The sequence below is a fragment of the Hyperolius riggenbachi genome, chromosome 6 (assembly GCF_040937935.1).
Source record: "Hyperolius riggenbachi isolate aHypRig1 chromosome 6, aHypRig1.pri, whole genome shotgun sequence".
Lineage (NCBI taxonomy): Eukaryota > Metazoa > Chordata > Amphibia > Anura > Hyperoliidae > Hyperolius > Hyperolius riggenbachi.
The window spans coordinates 18,623,798-18,643,973 of NC_090651.1; the positions used below are offsets into that span (position 1 = coordinate 18,623,798).

At 44.8% G+C, this 20,176-nt stretch overlaps 1 protein-coding gene across 14 annotated transcripts in view; it reads right to left on the reverse strand.

The window, feature by feature from the left end:
• CAMTA1 (calmodulin binding transcription activator 1) overlaps positions 1 to 20,176 on the reverse strand; it is a 1,857,772-nt gene that overhangs the window by 1,163,694 nt on the left and 673,902 nt on the right. The window contains exon 1 of one of the 14 annotated variants that reach the window (XM_068238940.1): positions 2,711 to 2,778. The exons of the other annotated variants lie outside the window; for them this stretch is intronic. The gene's annotated coding sequence lies outside the window, so the exon portion shown is untranslated. Of the gene's footprint in view, positions 1 to 2,710; positions 2,779 to 20,176 lie in introns of those variants that run through there. 14 annotated transcript variants of the gene reach the window in all.

The following is a 20,176-nucleotide window of genomic DNA, read 5'->3' on the forward strand; positions in this document are numbered from 1 at the left end:
TAGAGCAAATAAAAAAATGCTGGGTTTCATTCCACTTTAAGTGTACAGTATTTTAAGCCTGGTTTACTAAAGCCCGAGAAAGGTGGAGTGCAAGTCTCCATTTTGTTCTGCCAAGTGGTCGCAGCATCCTGTATTCGCCACAATTGCACTTTTACACAAGCCGCAAACCTCAGCAGAGATCTTCGCCAAACATATCGCCTTCAAAAACTGACAGTTCAATTCTTACCTAATGTATGCCATCCCGAGACAGGTGCCACGGTAACGAGATAATCGCTGCCAGTCACGTCACCTGTCAGAGGTTTTAATGTTGTGGCAGATCGGTGTTCATCAGAAGTAAAAAAGACATTTCCTAACCGAATGTCATCAGAAATTATCTTTCAGCTTCAGTTGTTATAACTTTATTTTTTAGGAAACTTACTGGAAACCATGGCAACAATACATGGATCAGTTAAATACTTTGAAATCTTAGTTTTTGTCTTATTTGGGTTGATTCACAAATCAACTTCATTTTTGTCAGAAGCCAGGAAACTTGTCAAAAGAACACAGGTTCATTTAGGTAGTAACTTTGAATGACACTGTCAATAGTTTTCCTGCAAGCTTGCAAAGCTACAGACTCGTCCGAGGGCTGTCGCCAGAGAGTGATCAGGACTCGATCGCTTGGGAAACAGTGCAGGGGCGGGGCTGAACAGCTATGTCACCAGCCTGGAGTTCTGTTGCTATGCCACTGAAGAGCTCCACTGTGCAGACACAATTCCTGGACAGGGCGAGACAATTTGCATATTCAGTAGTGATGCATTGTGGGAGACTACAGTCGTTCACTTAAAGGACATCCGAGGTGAAAATAAACTGATGAGAAAAACAATTGTAGGCATCCTCCTCCTCCTAGAAATTACTTTTTTAAATATCCCAGTTTTATTTTATATTTGAAATCTAGTTTTTAAGTTTTTACTGTTTCATTGTCTCTGCTCAATGCCAGAGCTCAAATCTATGAATTATTGACCCTTTTTATCGCTTTCATGCTCTCAGAAGCCATTTACTGACAGGAAAATGTTTTATGGCTGTAATTCCTTATCAGTAAGGGTAACACTATAGTCTGATCCAGTCCGACCCGGTCCCGACCCTAGAAGAAACTGTCACTTGCATACCTGATGTTTAACTCTTTCAGGCAGAGAAAGAAAAAAAGGAACAGAGCCTAGTTATTAGTATGCTAGGCACTGTACATACACATGTCTATTTTTATTTTAAGAAGGGAAAGTAAACTAGTTAATTGCTTTTTAGTAGGAGGGCTCTTTGGTCTCCTTTAAACCCCTATACTTTCCAAGTAGTTTTGGGTCACCCCAAGCTGCTTGCGTATTCCGAAATCTAATAGAAATTGGTGCGCAGTGTGTAGCAGGCAAAACATCCCTTTCTGATCTGATGGTCGATCTGGTGGCAGATCGGTAGTTGTACAGCCATCTTTACAAGGGACGCAACCAGTCATTAAAGTAAACCAGAGACCTCGCTATCTAAAGATTTGATACTTACCCTGGGCTTTCACCAGCCTCATAGTCCCTCGCTGTCCTCCCGCGGTCTACCGTTCAGCCACAATCAGCCCAGTAACTGGCTCAGTTGGGTCCAGTCTGGGTCTACTGTGTATGCACCGACCTCCTGCGCATGCGCAGTAGACCCAGACTGATGCGACTGAGCCTATCTGACTGATTGCGGCTGAACGGCAGATAGCTGGAGGACGATGAGGGACGCAGACGTGTTTATGGGGTGGGAGGAAGCCCAGGGTAAGTATCAAATCTTTAGATAGCGAGGTCTCTGGTTTACTTTAAATCTGTCCTCCTCCGTGTATCAGAAGAAGGTGCACCGGGAGGACACAAAGTTATCCTGCAGATAGGAGGAAACCCACACCGACCCCCGGAACAAATTATGAATGTTTACATTCGTCTTGCGTGGAGGGCGATTCTCCAGAAAAATAAAATAATAAAGCGTTGTAAAATACCACTTCTGGATCGGCTCATTAATCAGCGCAGTGTAGAGCTCAGTTTTAGTCGCGTTCAACGCTGCCAATGAAACCGGTGACATTTATCAAGCAAGGAAACAGGAACAGAGAGAGTGGGGGGGAAATGTTAAATATAACTCGCTGAGCGCTGCGCGGACACAATCCCTGGACAGAGCGAGCGTCACGGAGAGCGAGATCTCAGCAAACAAACAGGATGAAGGCAGCAGAGGCTATTTTCTGCCAGTAAACATAGCAGCGATGTCTCCCATAACCAGATTCCAGATTTAATGACTGTAAGGAGGTATTTACCATATTTAGGTGCATTTCCTAAGAGGGAGAGATATAATTGCTGTGTTCATAACATCCTTACATACATTAGAGAGGAAAAAAAACCCTTCTGGACGGACAGAGGGGAGGGAAAACAGAGCAGGGGGAGCCTTTTGGCAATTGAATAGGTAATATAGTCACGCCATTGTCCTATTCATAAGGTTCGGGTGGCAGCATACAGGCAACCGCTAACAGCGCTAGATAAAGATGCTAATGATTTGGAGTTGATGTAAATTTCCTGATCATTTATGCAGCTTGGACTTGGACTATTCTAATACTGCAGTTGATGATTTGATTGGTCCCGTTTCAGGCTGCATTCATTTGCATAGAATTGAAACATATTTTTTAACAGGTAAACATCAAGACATATAATTTCAGTCAACTCCAAATTATTACCTGGCGCTTGGGAGATAAGGGGCTTGTGGGGGGCTTGGCGGGTTTGGGTAAAGGTCTTCCCTGTCTTGGATTTGTGGTAGTTATGGGCTTTCTTCAAACTGTCAAACTCTGGCAGCAAAAACAAACTGACCAAGCCAGGGATATTTGATATGGTGCAATATTGAGGGAGGACTCCTTAAAAGACGTCAAGCTATTTTGGAGAGTACTTACCGCCTGGTAAGATATCTGTTTAGATTAGGTAGTCAGGTCTGTCTTGGGAGATTTGAGAGAAGAACAGGTGGAGAAATCAGTAGACAAGTCACTTACACTAGGGACAGTCAATGAAATGCTAGTTCTGGCCACTCCCATTATTAATTACAAAGTGCAGGGCCGGATTTGTACTCTTTACCACCCAAGGCCGCTGTCGCCAGCCCCCCCCCCCTTTCAGTATAGGTAGCCAGATGATCCCCTTCCCTTTAGTATAAATAACCTGTTGACCCCCCAGTATAGGTAGCCAGATGACTCCCTCAATCCCTCCTTAAACCCCCCCCATCAGTATAGGTAGCCAGCTCGCCTTCAAACCGCAGCAGCCATCTGTGTCACTCATTTCTCTGCTCATCTCCAGTGCAGAAGCTTTCTCTTCCTTTCTGTCTCCAATGCTGCCCCAGTCCGTAGCCGCCCGCCCCAATGCAAACGTGCACAGAGAGCAAGGTGGCTGCAGCACAGGCAGCTAGCAGCAGAGTAACGCGGTCAGGCGCTCGCCTGATCTCCCTGCTTTGCAGCATTTTCAAGCTTGCAAATGCTGTATAAGTTCAGCCTGCTGCTTTGGTGTCCTTGCCCCTGTGGTGCCCTAGGCCATGGCCTATGTGGCCTTGGCCTAAATCCAGCCCTGACATAGTGCCATTTTTTTATTTATTGTATTTATAAAGCGCCAACATATTACGCAGCGCTGGACATTAGATTAGGTTACAGACAATATTTAGGGGTGACATACAGCAATATGACAATACAGGAATACAAGAAACCCAGATCACACACCATAGTATGAGTACCAGGTAATGCTTAGTCAGTCACTGGAGGGGAGCATGGAGATTAGGCAAGTTAGGTTCACTCAGATGCATAGCATGGGTTCACAGTAATGGAGGTGCATGATCAGGTAGGAGACACAAGGAGGAGGACCCTGCCCGAAGGCTTACAATCTAGAGGGAGATGTAAGGACACGAACGGTAGGGGACCAGAGTTCAGCTGTGCGTTTAGAGCACTAGTGAGGGGTGGTAGGCCAGAGTTAAAAGGTGAGTTTTGAGGGCTTCCTTGAAGATGTGGTGCCATCATTCTTTAGTCCTGGCCCCTAAATACAGTAGATCATCAGGGGGGTCTTTATGGCTGATATTATGGTGAAACCCCTCCCACAGTGTGATGTCAGGACCTAAGTCTGCTGTCTGTGGACCTTGTTGCATTGTGGGAAAATAACAGGGGTTTCCAACTGCCAAGCAAGCAGAATCTCTCTCTGTGCAGATATACAGTATATCTATAAAAAGTAGCAACCTTTTAGCCTATCGCATTGTTAAGGGGTGTGGTTATGAATAATGGCAGTTGGTGCTGTCTAGTTTTTTTCTTGTATGCTAGTAGTAAAGATGATGACCTGCCGGCTCATTGTGGATCAAGCAAAATAAATAAATTGCATGGCTAATAATAATTATTTCTTGATCTCTCTTTAATTTTTGTATTTGTTACTTTGCAATATATTGACATATCTTTCCCCTTTAAAGTTCCTCTTTAAATATGTAAACCAATGTTTAATATGCAACTATTAAAATCACTAGTGCAATTATTTGTTGTAATACATACAACTATTTAAAGCATAGTTCATGAAAAGAGAAAAAGTCGTTAAAAGAACAGAGCAGGCCATTGTAAACACCACGCTTTGTCCAGGTATACGATGTTCAGTATCATTGTTCCCTAATCGCTGCCTGCTGACAGCTCAAGGCCGCTTCACTAGAAGTTCAGAACTCTTATAAAGTTATGCTATTTATAAATGCACAGCGACGACAAGTACAGGATGCAAACATCAGATCCACATATAGTGCATTCCCTGTCACATGGAGTGCAGAGCAAGGCAACATGTGACAATGACACAGGCGCATTGCGTTACTCATCGTCCTAATCAGTGGTGTAGCTAAGGAGCTGTGGGCCCTAATTCAAGTTTCACAATGGGGCCCACCCGAGCACTCTATACATAGCAATTGATACCAAAACCCGCCAATGGCAGCTACAGTGTCAGAGGTGCAAGAAGAGGATGGGGAATAGTTTGTTATTGATTACCACTATTCAAAGTATCCATAGAAATGATTATTATGAGCACAGGACCGATAGAGAGCTAATACTGTAGTTGAGGGAGGGCCCTTCGGGGCCCCTCTGGCCCAAGGGCCCCGATGCGGTCGCAATCTCTGCAATCCCTATTGCTACGCCCCTGGTCCTCATGTGGATACATTAGTAAGAAGTAAGTGGAGTCACCTTGCCTTCCATATGTGGTGTACAGGAATGAGATTTAAATCATTATCCTGAAAACAAACCAATAAAAATGCAGCTGTTGGGCATTTGGTCAGTTTTTGAGCTGCACAAATTTGCCACACCACTAACCACACCCCCTCCACGGGGTGTGGAGGGGGTGTGGTTAGTGATGTGCAGTTACACATATCACAATTGCCTGCCCATATCACGTACTGCCTGCTTATTTTTTCCGGAAACTCCTGGTGCATTCTTCCAAATGTATTTTCTTCTTTTAACCACCCTGGCGTTCTGATTAAATCGCCAGGGTGGCTGCGGGAGGGTTTTTTTTAAATAAAAAAAAAACTATTTCATGCAGCCAACTGAAAGTTGGCTGCATGAAAGCCCACTAGAGGGCGCTCCGGAGGCGATCTTCCGATCGCCTCCGGCGCCCAGAATAAACAAGGAAGGCCGCAATGAGCGGCCTTCCTTGTTTTGCTTATATCGTCGCCATAGCGACGAGCGGAGTGACGTCATCGACGTCAGCCGACGTCCTGACGTCAGCCGCCTCCGATCCAGCCCTTAGCGCTGGCCGGAACTTTTTGTTCCGGCTACGCTGGGCTCAGGCGGCTGGGGGGACCCTCTTTCGCCGCTGCTCGCGGCGAATCGCCGCAGAGCGGCGGCGATCAGGCAGCACACGCGGCTGGCAAAGTGCCGGCTGCGTGTGCTGCTTTTTATTTCATTAAAATCGGCCCAGCAGGGCCTGAGCGGCAGCCGCTGGCGGTGTTGGACGAGCTGGGCTCGTCCAGACCGCTCAGCTGGTTAATATTAGCGCTTATGGGGTGCCTGCACCCAAATTGTCTGGTTCTATTAACATAGGAAATGTTTCTTCTATAGATTACAGTACATTTGTATGTAACCCCACCCTATTAGTGATACTTAAAGAGAAACTCCGACCAAGAATTGAACTTTATCCCAATCAGTAGCTGATACCCACTTTTACATGAGAAAAATAATGATTTTCACAAACAGACCATCAGGGGGCGCTGTATGACTGATTTTGTGCTGAAACCCCTCCCACAAGAGGCTCTGGTACCGTATGGTACTCTGGGCAAACTGCCACAATGTAACAATGTTCAGACAGGAAATAGCTGCTTACAGCTATCTGTTAAAGCCAGACTAGCTAGAAACAGCTACATAATTTGCCCACAGTAACAATGTCACCATGTAATACATGTCAGAATGTGAATCTGGGAGAGGAAAGATTTTACAATGAGCAAACACTGACTAAATCATGTATACATAATTATTGTAAAAATGAAGCACTTTTTTTATTACATTATTTTCACTGGAGTTCCTCTTTAAGTCTGGCTATGGACTCTGGGAGATCATGTGATGTTCCTGCTCCCTTTACAGAGGGGGTTGGGGAATCCCACAGTGATGCACCTTGCCAGTAGTGAAGACGCCAGCAGCACAAATTAATGTAAAAATGTAAATCAGGAGGATGAGGTAAGATTTTATTTAGAAATGGATATTGTTAAAAAAAAGCAATTTTATTAATTAGGTTATACTCAGTTCCTGTAAATGTTGTCAGGGTCTCTGGACTCCGAATAAAACAAACGGTAAGAAATACTAGAAAGGAAACATTTACTCATAAAAAAATACTAATAAAAAATTGGAAACAGTACTAGCAGCTACCAGCTGATCTGTTTCTCATGTCAGATAGGAATCCGTCGCTAGCAGATGTATTATTATTATACATGTCTATGGCAGTGATTTACCCCCAGGCCCGGCCCTGCAGCGTCACAGAGAAGCCGCGTTTATGAGAAGTGATGACTGCAGAGCCCTTCAGAGAAGCACAGAGAGAGTCTTGCTGGAGCGCAGATGCAAACTTCTCCCACCATCCAAACTGCAGCTGATGGGCTCAGCACAGGAATAGAATTGGCCTCGGAGCACAGCCTGGGCGCCGCGGCGCCTCTTATGGCCAGTTTGGAGTTGGCACGGTTTCGGCAGTCGCTGCTTGTAAATGTTTACAGCTGGCTCGGAGCGCCGGGGTGAGCAGTTCACCAATGACTCACTCGCAAATTGTTGGGGCTACATGTGGCTTTCACAACTTTTACTGTTCCAAAAGCGTCTGAAAACTTCCATTCATGACAACGAGAAAGAATCAGGTCAGCGTTACACAAGCGTAAAACTAGTTCAAAGCTACCGAAACTACGTCTTCCCAGAAGAGGATGTGCTATCTACATCAGTAATAACGACTTTAATTCACTAAGACACGTTAAAGAGACACTGAAGCGAAAAAAAAAATGATGATATTATGATTTGTATGTGTAGTACAGTTAACCACCTGAGCGGTCTGGACGAGCTCAGCTCGTCCAACACCGCCGGAGGCTGCCGCTCAGGCCCTGCTGGGCCGATTTTAATGAAATAAAAAGCAGCACACGCAGCCGGTGTGCTACCTGATCGCCGCCGCAGCGCGGCGATCCGCCGCGTGCAGCGGCGAAAGAGGGTCCCCCCAGCCGCCCGAGCCCAGCGTAGCCGGAACAAACAGTTCCGGCCAGCGCTAAGGGCTGGATCGGAGGCGGCTGACGTCAGGACGTCGGCTGACGTCCATGACGTCACTCCTCTCGTCGCCATGGCGACGAGGTAAGCAAAACACGGAAGGCCGCTCATTGCGGCCTTCCGTGTTACTTCTGGCCGCCGGAGGCGATCAGAAGAACGCATCCGGAGCGCCCTCTAGTGGGCTTTCATGCAGCCAACTTTCAGTTGGCTGCATGGAATAGTTTTTTTTTTATTTAAAAAAAACCCTCCCGCAGCCGCCCTGGCGATCTTATCAGAACGCCAGGGTGGTTAAGAAATAAAACATTAAGATCAGATACATCAGTCTAATTTTTTCCAGTACAGGAAGAGTTAAGAAACTCCAGTTGTTATCTCTATGCAAAAAATCCATTATCTCTACGACTTTCAAAGTCATGGAGAGGGCTGTCTTCTGACTTTTATTATCTCAACTGTTAGGGAACAAATTTCTTTTTCTCTGCTAGAGGAGAGGTCATTAGTTCACAGACTGCTCTGAAAGAATCATTTTGAATGCTGAGTGTTGTGTAATCTGCACATATTAGGGAATGATGCAATGTTAGAAAAAAACACTATATACCTGAAAATAAAAATATGAGAATATTTTCTTTGCTGCTAATCTTCTAGTAATTATTCATAGTACACAACCAATTCATTGTATCATATATTTTTTTTCGCTTCAGTGTCTCTTTAAGTAAAAAATAAAGAGTCGGTAAAATACTGTATTTGTTTTAGACTTGTTTTCTGAATTCACTACGATTTTCACACAAATAGTTTGGTAATTTATTGTGGAGTAACCATGCAGATCAGGCAGAGCCGGGACAAGGTCCTCCAGCACCCAAGGCTGAGACACCAAAGTGCGCCCCTCCATCCCTCCCACCCCAGCTGTCACACACTGATTACTATTACACTAAGAGGCCCCTCCCCCATCCCTCCCACCCCAGCCGTCACACACTGATTGCTATTAGACTAAGAGGGCCACAGGGCCCACAACCTCCCCAACACCTTAATATCTAGTTATTTGGCTTGCAGTCACTGCTATGTATCTCCTTTTCTTATTTCTTTCTGCTTCAAACACAATTAGGAATGACAGCTGAATGAATTGTGCGCCCCCTCCTACACTGCGCCCTGAGGCTGGAGCCTCTCCAGCCTATGCCTCGGCCCGGCCCTGAGATCAGGGTGACCTAAACCACTAGGAATGTATAGGGGGATAAAAGAGACCGAAAAGTCCTCCTACTAATAAGCAATGCTTGGTGAAATTTGCCTTCTCAAAACAGAAGGAAATTTGCAATAATCCCCTTATACGTTCCTAGTGGTTTGGGCCACCCGGGCTGCTTGGTTACTCTGTTGTACTGGTCCAAGTCCTATTGCATACAGCCATATCAATCCCTGCCATGCACTGATGAGGGCCAAAAGCCCGAAACAGGCTGCCTGCATATAGGGTTGATGTGGCTGTGTAAAATTTAAAGCTATAGGCTTGCTATACACCAGCGGTTCTGGCAGCTTGCCTTGCTTACAGGGGCGAAAAGGGATCATTTGCATATTCAGTAGTGGTGCATTGTGGGTAACCACAAATGTTCACTTATAGCCGAATTATTGCCAATTTCCTTCTGTGTTAAGAAGGCAAATTTCATCAAGCGTAATTTATTGTAAAACTGCACGTCCATTTACTAAGGCTTCTTTCACACTGGAGCGTTTTCATTGGGTTGCGTCACCCATTTTCAACGCAGTGTGACACTAAAGCAATGAAAGTCTATGGGACTTTAAAGGAAACATCCCAGGTCGCCAAAAAAATGAGATCTACTTACCCGGGGCTTTCTCCAGCCCCTGGCAGCCGACATGTCGCTTGCCGCAGCTCCAGAGTCCCGGGATATCCTCTGTTTTAGGTGGCGACCTCGCCAGGTTGGCCTCTACTGTGCCTGCGCAAACTCTGCTGTCAATCACGCTTACGTGGTCTGGAGCGCTCTGCACAGGAACAGTAGAGGCCAATCTGGCGAGGTCGCCACCTGAATCAGAATGAGATCCCGGGACGCCGGAGCTGCGGCGAGGGACATGTCGGCTGCTAAGGGCTGGAGGAAGCCTCGGGTAAGTAGATCTCATTTTTTTTGCGACCTCGGATGTTTCCTTTAAAGGGAACCTGAGATGTCCCATAGACTTTCATTGCTTTAGTGTCACCCTGCGTTGAGGGGACTGGGAGCCACCGGAACTATGGTGAGGGCACAGGACGGCTGCTAGGGGCTGGAGGAAGCCCCGGGTAAGTTGATCTAATTTTTTTTTGCGACCTCGGATGTTTCCTTTAAAGTCCCATAGACTTTCATTGCTTTAGTGTCACACTGCGTTGAAAATGGGTGACGCAAGCCAATGAAAACGCTCCAGTGTGAAAGAAGCCTTAGTAAATGGACGTGCAGTTTTACAATAAATTACGCTGGCTCCCCCGAAGTGTCCCGGAATCCTCCCTCGACAAGCCTGACAAGCTACATTTATTTACCTTCCCTGGCTCCAGCGGGGGCGCTGTTGCGGCAAACCGTACGGAGATAGGCGGAAATACCTGATCTCTGTCAGATCCGCTTTACTGCGCAGACGCAGGAGACCTGCGTGTGTGCAGTAGAGCGGCCCGACAGCGATTGGCTATTTCCGCCTATCTCCGTACGGAGAGCGGATACTGCGCCTGTGCTGGAGCCGGGAAGGGAAATATTTGCATGCCCGCTGTTCAGAGGGGCACAGCGAGACCGCCGTGGGACACAGGAGGACGGGGGAAGCCTCCATAGGATCCGGAGGCTTCTCCCACCCGAGGTGAGTAGCCCCCAGGGGAACTTTTTGTAGTTACAGAGTTTCTTTAAATACTACCCAATAATTGTGAAAACAGGGCAAAATTAGAGCAGCTCTGGTACAAAATAGATACAAATGTGGATTGTGGAGCAATAACTCAGAGTGACCAATCAGAATCTTTGATCTGAAACATCGTTCCACTTTTGCTCCATTTTTTTTAATCGCACTGGTTTTGATAAACCACCCCTGAGGTATATAGACCTCTACAAGATGGGGTCATTTGAAAAGATAAAACTTTATTAGTTGTCACTGCTGTAACGTTGCTGCCAGTGATGAGCCAGAATGCCGACATTAATTTCAAATAATTTTTTTCGAAATAATGTTAAATTCGACTTTTGAGCGAAAATGCCATTGTAAACCATTTTACAGTAAGCTCAAGATGTTTTGCATTATTAGCAAATTTTCATGCTAAAAATAAACAAGTTTGCGTTATTTGCAAAATTTTGCGCTGAATTGCGAAAATACAATGTATTTTTGTGAATATTTTCTTGAAATAAGAATAAAACATTTTCAATGCAAAAATGACTAAGGCGAAAATTTGCAAGTAACACTGGTTGCAGGTCGGACCCCCTCCCCAACATTGCTTAAAGGGACACTTAAGTCAAACAAAAAAAAATGAGTTTTACTCACCTAGGGCTTCCAATAGCCCCCTGCAGCTGTCCGGTGCCCTCGCCGTCTCTCTCCGATCCTCCTGGGCCCGCCGGCAGCCACTTCCTGTTTCGGTGACAGGAGCTGACAGGCTGGGGACGCGAGTGATTCTTCGTGCTCCCAGACACATTAGCACCCTCTATGCTGCTATATGGTATACGATATATGCTATAGCAGCATAGATGGCGCTATTGTGGCCAGGAACGCTAAGAATCACTTGCGTCCCCAGCCTGTCAGCTCCTGTCACCGAAACAGGAAGTGGCTGCCGGGGGCCAGGAAAATCGGAGTGAGACAGCGAGGGCACCGGACAGCTACAGGGGGCTATTGGAAGCCCCAGGTGAGTAAAACTCATTTTTTTTTTTGACTTAAGTGTCCCTTTAAGGCTACACATGGTCAGGATGGACAGGAAATGGATTCTTATTGGTTGTAACAGTCCACATATCTGAGTGATCCATCTCTGCCCTGCAACGCCGGCCTACGTGGCTCGGTCACTTTATGGGAGGTTTGACTGGCGTCCCTCTAATGGCTTTAGAATATTTACAATAAATATGTCACCTAACATACGGAAATAGCCCTGGAGATCAGGAGGTGACATCTGCCCTGATAGATTAGGCTTGTGTGTTTTACACGGCCGGATTCAGACAGAAAAGGTCACAATAGATGTTCCTGACTTGTGGCCGCCGCTCGTGGCGAATTGTCTGTCAGGATTATGTAACGGAAAATGTAATAGCTTTTCTTAAAGCAGAACGCCAGCCGCAGCAGAGATATTCATTCCAGAGCCGGATTACAGATAAAGCTGAGAGTCTGTCACCTGAAGAGCTCAGGGTTTCTCTATTCACTAAAAGCCCAATGTCACATACTGTATTTAGGGCTTGTGCACATGGACCTATCACGTCAATTTATCTTTCAATTTATCATTGGTTTTAACATAGTTTTAATGTGCAATTTGAAGTTGAAAATAGTCTTAAAGAGGAACTTCAGCCTAAACAAACATACTGTCATTAAGTTACATTAGTTATGTTAATTAAAATAGATAGGTAATGTAATCTCTTACCCACCCTGTTTTAAAAGAACAGGCAAATATTTGTGATTTCATGAGGGCAGCCATCTTTTTCACGAGGGCAGCCATCTTTTTGGTTGAAAGAAGGTGACTGGGAGCATGAAACACAGTTCCAACTGTCCTGTGTCCTCATCACCCCTCTTAGTTGCTAAGCAATGAGAACAAAAACATCAGAAATTCCATCAGGCTTTGCACAGCATCAGGGGAAAAATGCCCAGGCAGTTTCTTTGATGGTCGGGCGGAGCTTAGCTTCTAAGCAGCTAAAAAATAGGCTTTGGTAAGAAAAACAAAGTTCTGATGCTGTGAACCTGTTAAAGAAACACCAAGCCTTTTCAGTGCTGCTGAGTAGATTTTTAGTCTGGAGGTTCACTTTAAGGTGGCCTTACACTACTAGAGTTGGTAGCCGATCGACTATCCAATTACATAAAACCCATTAGGCTTTGCAAACTCAGGCGAACATGGATGCATCGTGTAGTTAACTTTTGCTTGTACGCATATACATAGAAATGACATAAAATCATCTAAAAAAAACCCAAGCGGCTCATCTTTAACCCATCGTGATCTCCCGACAACCAGCAGTAGAACCTCCTCCGTCATCGTGACAGCTGCAGCCAAGTGTAGAAACCGACGGCGAATACGTTTCTTCCATAAACCAACCCAACGTGATTACCCGTCTCATACCAAGAGAAAGCGAGAAAACTTGGACATTACGAAAACAATTCATTGTATCCCACGTAACCAATTAATTCACTGATCTGTGTATCCAATTAATCAAGAAGCGTGTTCTTCATAATAGCAGCTGTCCTGCGTGCCAGAGGAGGCTGCACGTTATTACTGTTTGTTTTATTGCTTTGTTTGTTCTTTCTTAGACATTTACTGTTAGTAATGACATAATTATTGAATGTCGTTATGGGAATGCTTATTTATTTCAAACAGGAAACACAGTATCAGGCGGCAGCCGAGGTGTGCGCATGAGAGCGGGCTCCCCGGGTGCTGCCGGGGAGGGGCCTCCTTAAAGGGAACCTGTCACTGCTATATGGATGACAGAGTGACAGTGCGAGTACCTACAGGTGACCCTGATGTTTCTGGGCCAGACCAGGGATGGAGCGGGAGGGCCGGGGGTCGCTTATGCGCTGTACATCAGCGCTTGCAAACAGGGCAGGTTCTAGACTTTTTGCTGCCCGAAGCAAACATTGTGAGGCCGCCCCTGCCTGTCATCCCCCCTTACAAAATGCAGCAAGTAAACCACACATTTTTTTATTACTGTATATACTTGTATATAAGCCGACCCGCATACAGCACAGTGGCATAGTGGTTAGCGCTCACGCCTTGCATCGCTGGGCCCCCGGTTCAAATCCCAGCCAGGTCAACATCTGCACAGAGTTTGCATGTTCTCCCGTATCTGTGTGGGTTTTCTCCAGGCACTCCGGTTTCCTCCCACATCCCAAAAACATACAGATAAGTTAATTGGCTTCCCCCCACCCTAAAATTGGTTCTAGACTACAATACATACACTACACAATAGACATATGACTATGGTAGGGACTAGATTGTGAGCTCCTCCGAGAGACAGTTAGCGGAAGATGTCGGCGCTATATAAATACTATATAAATACTAAATAATAATAATAATAATAATATAAGCCGAGGTACCCACTTTTCCATCAGAAACCAGGAAAAGTGATTGACTCATGTATAAGCCCCCTCCCCAGTATAGCCCCTCCACAGTAGCCAGATGTTCCCCCAGTACAAGTACAGCTCCCCTCCTCACAGCCAGATGTGCCCCATTAAGGATAAAACTGTGTCACAAAACGCCACTAGATTGCACTGCTGACACGTTGCTTGCACGCGCCGCTCCACAAGCTGGGGGACACAGGTAGTCTTGAGCAGCGCACTCTGCACACCATATAGCAGGGGATGGGAGGCACAGACACAGCAGGGCGCCAGCTGGTAAGAGGATCACTAGTGCACGATCCTTACACTCCACTGCCAGTAACAAAACCTGCCCTAACATCCATTCTGCTCCACTGGCTCGCATATAAGCTGAGGGGGGTAATTTTTTAGCACATTTTTTGTGCAGAAAAATTAGGCCTATACGCGAATATATAAGGTGTGTCATTTTATTATATTTTTTAAGTGTTTTATTTTGGTAACTGCAGTATGGGGTAGGGCTGAAAGGGGTTAAAAATGAATAAAAATGAATAGAACATGTATTTATCTTTCTATAGAATAGTGTATGTGGGTGCATTTTTACTTTTTGGCCATAAGATGGCGTTACACTTAATTCCTGATTACTGTAAACAGTACAAGGAAATATTAAGTGTATATACTTTACTTTCACTTTGTAAATTAATGCCAACGTCTCATTTATCACAGGCACTGTAAACGGGTTTAGGAACAAGCTGTTCCCATTCACCTATCACGGAACATCGAGATTGCGACGGAAACGAACGGCAGCGGCGCAACAATCGGGAACGGGCAGATAAATACAGGAGTACGCATATCTAAGCCCCTGGTTGTTAAGTGAAGTTTCCAGGGGTGCAAATATGCGTATCAGTGGTGGGTAAAGGGTTAAAGAGGAACTGTAGTGATAATAACATAATGAATAAAATTGCTTATGTTTTTTTTTTGAAACATTTTTTTATTGAAATAGCAAGTAATTTACAAAAATTATCATTTGAAATCCAAGCTATACAATAGTTCGCTTTACATGCTAACAAATTTTTCATTATAAATAAATGAACATGGATAAGTCTGAGAAAATACCCATCTACTAGAATATGACAATAGTACTTATATCTAAGAATTCTCTAATTATATTGCACATAGTAAATACAGTTTATTCTCAGGCTTACATTACGCTATATTGTATTGTGCTAAAGTTAGGATTAATTAGTACTAACAAGAATTAAATTTAAACATCAAGTTGGTTCCCTATATCCCCCCCCCTCCCGTCACCCCAGATTTGTCCCTTATCCACCCCACTGGTGTTCCATCCCTATAAAGTTAAATTTCCAGTTTTCCCAAATAGCCTCCTAATTTTGCCTTTAAGTACCATGTGGTGTCTTCAAAAGGTTTCATAATTTGAGATATCTGTTCCTTTGTGTAGGATTTTTTAATAAAGACCTGCCATGTGTTGAAGAATTTTTGGATCATTTTTGACTTGTGTCTTTCGATATTGAGTCTCTCCATATGGAGGAGGTGGTCGAGAAGGGTTGAAACATCTTGTATATTGGGGGAAGATGGAAATTGCTTATGTTTTACAATATTAATTTATAGATTATTTATTCAGTGTTTGCCCATCTTTCCTCTCCCTGATTTACAATCTGAATTAATCAAAGGTGGCAACATTTAGTTCTGCCTGGTAATGTTCATAGAACCCTCAGTAAATGGACATTCTGCAAAGGGAGATACGGTAAGCTAGGCAGTTGGAAACAACTGTCATTTCCCACAATGCAACAAGGTTCACAGAAAGCAAACTGTCAAGACCACGGTCATGACATCACACTGTGGGAGGGGTTTCACCACAATATCAGCCATACAGACCCCCCTGATGATCCGTTTGAAAAAAGGTAAAGACTTCTTGTGGAAAAGGGGGTATCAGCTACTGATTGGAATGAAGTTCAATCCGAAGTTCCTCTTTAAGCTGTGTATATACACGTGTGATAAAAATCTTTGAAAAATGAAAGATTAACGATCTGCAAATAATCATTATAAAATAGTTTGCGAAAGACCTCCAAAGATAGCGAACAAAGATATTTGTCTGTCAGTCTATCAAGTCCCTCCCGTCAGATATGGTCCACCGACGATTGTTCGTTAAACAAGGTGAGTATGAGATCGTCAGATAATTATTAGGTTTTGCGTGCACAGCACAAACGTGAAGAAGAAGGTAGTAGATAGACTACACAAAGCATTTACTGCGTCTTTTGCGTGAACTGCACTACATGAACTAAGGTACAGCATCGTTACAAAGTGGAAATAAACAGAGGCGCCAAATGAATAAAAGTAGCTAAAACTACGAGGCTGAGTCAGACACTTGTTGCTGTATGCTCCATCCCCTATTGCCTGATGAAGCGGGGTCACACCTGCGAAACGCATTGCTTTGACCTTTTGGAGTGTATATATAAATACATTTGATTGTTGATATAATATCAACCTGTTTTTGTGTCTGCTGGGAGGTGGTAAGTACACCACTGCCTCCCCCAATTTTTTTTTTTTAAGTTTTAGCTATTTTTATCCTTTTGGCGCCTGTCAGAGCCGGGACAAGGTCCTCCAGCACCCAAGGTTGAGATACCAAAGTGCGCCCCTCTATCTCTCCCACCCCAGCTGTCACACACTGATTGCTATTAGACTAAGAGGCACCCCAGGGCCCCAACACCTTAATCTCTAGTTATCTGGCTTGTAGCCACTTCCATGTATCTCCTTTTCTTATTTCTTTCTGCTTAAAACACAATTAGGAATGACAGCTGAATGAATAGTGCGCCCCCTTCTACACTGCGCCCTGAGGCTGGAGCCTCTCTAGCCTATGCCTCGGCCCGGCCCTGGCGCCTGTCCATTTCCACATTGTTCGAGTCCACCCTGGAGGAAGGGTGTTAACCCCTTGTTTACAGATCTACAGAGATTGACTTCTTAATCCTGAGTGGGGACAGGTCTAATCTCCACACCTGCATCTGCAGTGGTTGCCTTAGTGGTAACCCATGTTTGTGAGTATAACTTTACATACTTGCCTCTCATCACCGACATCAAACCATTACATACTGCACTATATTGGGCTCTCTGTGTTCTCTCTCGTAGCATCATTACAAAGATCTGATGTTCAAACCTTCCTGACAAACCTATGCGGCAGACCCATTCCTCGTTTACCACAGATTTTAATCTGATGTGTGTATGCAGCTTTAGCACGAGACTGTGAGCACCACGGCGGGACAAGCGGTATGGCTGCGCAACGTTCTAATCTAGTGCTGTACGTCAGAATAAATAAATTATAAATAATGAGCTAGTTTACATAAAAGAGTGACCTTCACAGCCGCCTGCAACTTCACGAAATCCCCAAACTCGTCTTCCGAGGCTCGTAATGCAGCGGATGAGATTTCTCAAGTTACTTTTCACGTTGGTGCGCCGGGGGTTAACACACCCTGTACATTATTTTCCCCAACCCGCTCGGTGAACTTTGTGAGATAAAGTCTGATTGCTCATATATCTCGGGAAGACAGCCATTAGCATTTGGCTATGTTGTACAAAACTGCTGGAACCAGCTCATTGAGTCTGAGCGACTGACTGATACTCATGTATTACAGTCATTTTCAAGAAAACCCTCATTTGTTCATTTAAATGCACTGCTTATCTCCCATTACTCACCATCATACCGCTATCTCCCATTATTCACCCGTCCTGCCGCAACTACAAGTTTATAAAAAGCTTCCCAAGTTAGGATCGGGCATGTGACTGGCGTTCCCAACGCATCCCTCCTGGAGAATAGGAGAGACCCCTAAAGAGTAGCAGCACCCCCCAACCCAGCCTGACATCCTCATTGTGACAACATTTACATAAAGGTGTCCAGTGTAAAAACACTACATAAAATCTTCCAGTGTAAACATATTAAGCAATCTCTACACAATCCATTAGAACAATCTCCCCAATTTTCTCTTATTTCCAAAAGTGTGGCTAAAGTTAACAGTGAATTTGTCTGTTTGTGAGAGAAACTGATGGTGAGGTACGTATGCAATATTCATTTGCAGGTACATCATGTGTTTATTTTGAATAACTCCCTTTAAGCCATCTTGCCTTTCAGCAGAGAGGGACACAGTGACATCATGCCTTAGCTGCATAAGGTGTGATGGTAATGGAGGTGGACATACTATAGGTAACTGTTCTGTGTCAGTTCAGTATACAGTATATAAAATGTGAACAGTAGCAGTGAAATCTGAGGGGTACAAAGAAATGACGTCCATACGATGTGGTCCATACTGACGTCCAAACAATGTGGTCTCTCTATGGACGTCCATACGACGTGGTCTCTCTATGGACGTCCATACGACGTGGTCTCTCTATGGACATCCATATGACGTGGTCTCTTTATGGACATCCATACGACGTGGTCTCTTTATGGACATCCATACGACGTGGTCTCTTTATGGACATCCATACGACGTGGTCTCTCTACAGACGTCCATACGACGTCTCTCTACAGACGTCCATACGACGTGGTCTCTCTACAGACGTCCATACGACGTGGTCTCTCTACGGACATCCATACGACGTGGTCTCTCTATGGACATCCATACGACGTGGTCTCTCTACGGACATCCATACGACGTGGTCTCTCTACGGACGTCCATACGACGTGGTCTCTTTACGGACGTCCATACGATGTGGTCTCTCTATGAACGTCCATACGACGTGGTCTCTCTATGAACGTCCATACGACGTGGTCTCTCTATGAACGTCCATACGACGTGGTCTCTCTACGGATATCCATACGACGTGGTCTCTCTACGGACATCCATATGACGTGGTCTCTCTACGGACGTTCATACGATGTGGTCTCTCTACAGACATCCATACGGTGTGGTCACTCTATAGGCGTCCATACAAAGTGATCTCTCTACGGACGTCCATACAATGTGGTCTCTCTACGGGCCTCTTTCCAGCTGTGTGAAGATGTCTTCTCTGGTATCGTTTCCGTTTCTACGTATGGCGAGCTGTTCCCGGGTAGCGCATTGAGAGGCGGCATGCCACGACCTTGGACGGTCTACGGGGCATGTCATTTGAAGGATTATCTCGAGACCAATTTACATCACCAAACAATTTCATTCCCGTCAGTCATTCTTGACCTGAATTTCCGACCTCTTAATTTATAATACAAAATAAAATGCTGGCATAAAACAGAATTAATAATTAACTCATTAAACGCCAAAGAAGCCTGCGAGCCACAAGACGTATTCCAGACCGCCAGGCCGGCGAACGAAGCTGCCTCCGTCAGCCAGCTGAATGCTAATTATATGTTGTATCCCCTCTGCAATTTATTTCCTGATTAATAATTAAGCGTCTACCTATTAGAGTTGGGAGAGGGCTGTTTTCTCTCCTTATAGCATTAAAATTAATACCAAACGCCCCGGACGCCGCACAGAATAACCACTCACAGGAGAGACATGCCAACCCAACTGAAAGAATTGGGATTCAAATCAGGTCACGTCAGTTCTTGAATTTGCCAGTTGGGGATTTGTAAAGAAAACCTGTCACGATGATAGAAACGTAGAAATTGCCTTAATGTCTGCAATAAAGTGTACCTGTATAGGCAGTGTGGAAATAGTCTGCATCCTTACAAACTGCACCCTCGTTGGGTCTTTAAATCAGAAAGCAAGGGATTCCACCAATCACTGCAAGGCAGGCTGATCAGAAGCCAATAACTGACACACCCCCTGACAAATCTTCCACCACACTGCTTTCTCATTGGTGCAAAGGGAGACAGATGATAAAGGCAAAAGGAGGCATCTTCATAGATACTGGCTTATATAGGACCAGTTATGTCTTGCTGGAGCCCCAGTGTAGAAAAAACAGAACTGGAGGAAGATTAAAAAAAACTGCAGGCATCTCTAAAACTTCTTGTATTCTTTTAGCTCTGCTACAGAGATAAAGAGAGCACTAGGGATAAGTGAAGGAAAATAAGATTTAATTACTGTCCTCCCCTCGTCACTACATGAGATAGTCAGGGAGGAACCAGGTTTGGCACCAAGCAGTATTTCTTCCCCATCAGCACAGAGCTGACTCCACCCATCTCCTCTTTCTGCTGCTGTGAGATGAACTCTTTGTGACCAGAACTACAGTTGATTAGAGGCTCATGCTCAGTGTTGTAAAACAGCACTTAAAGGAGAACTGTAGTGAGAG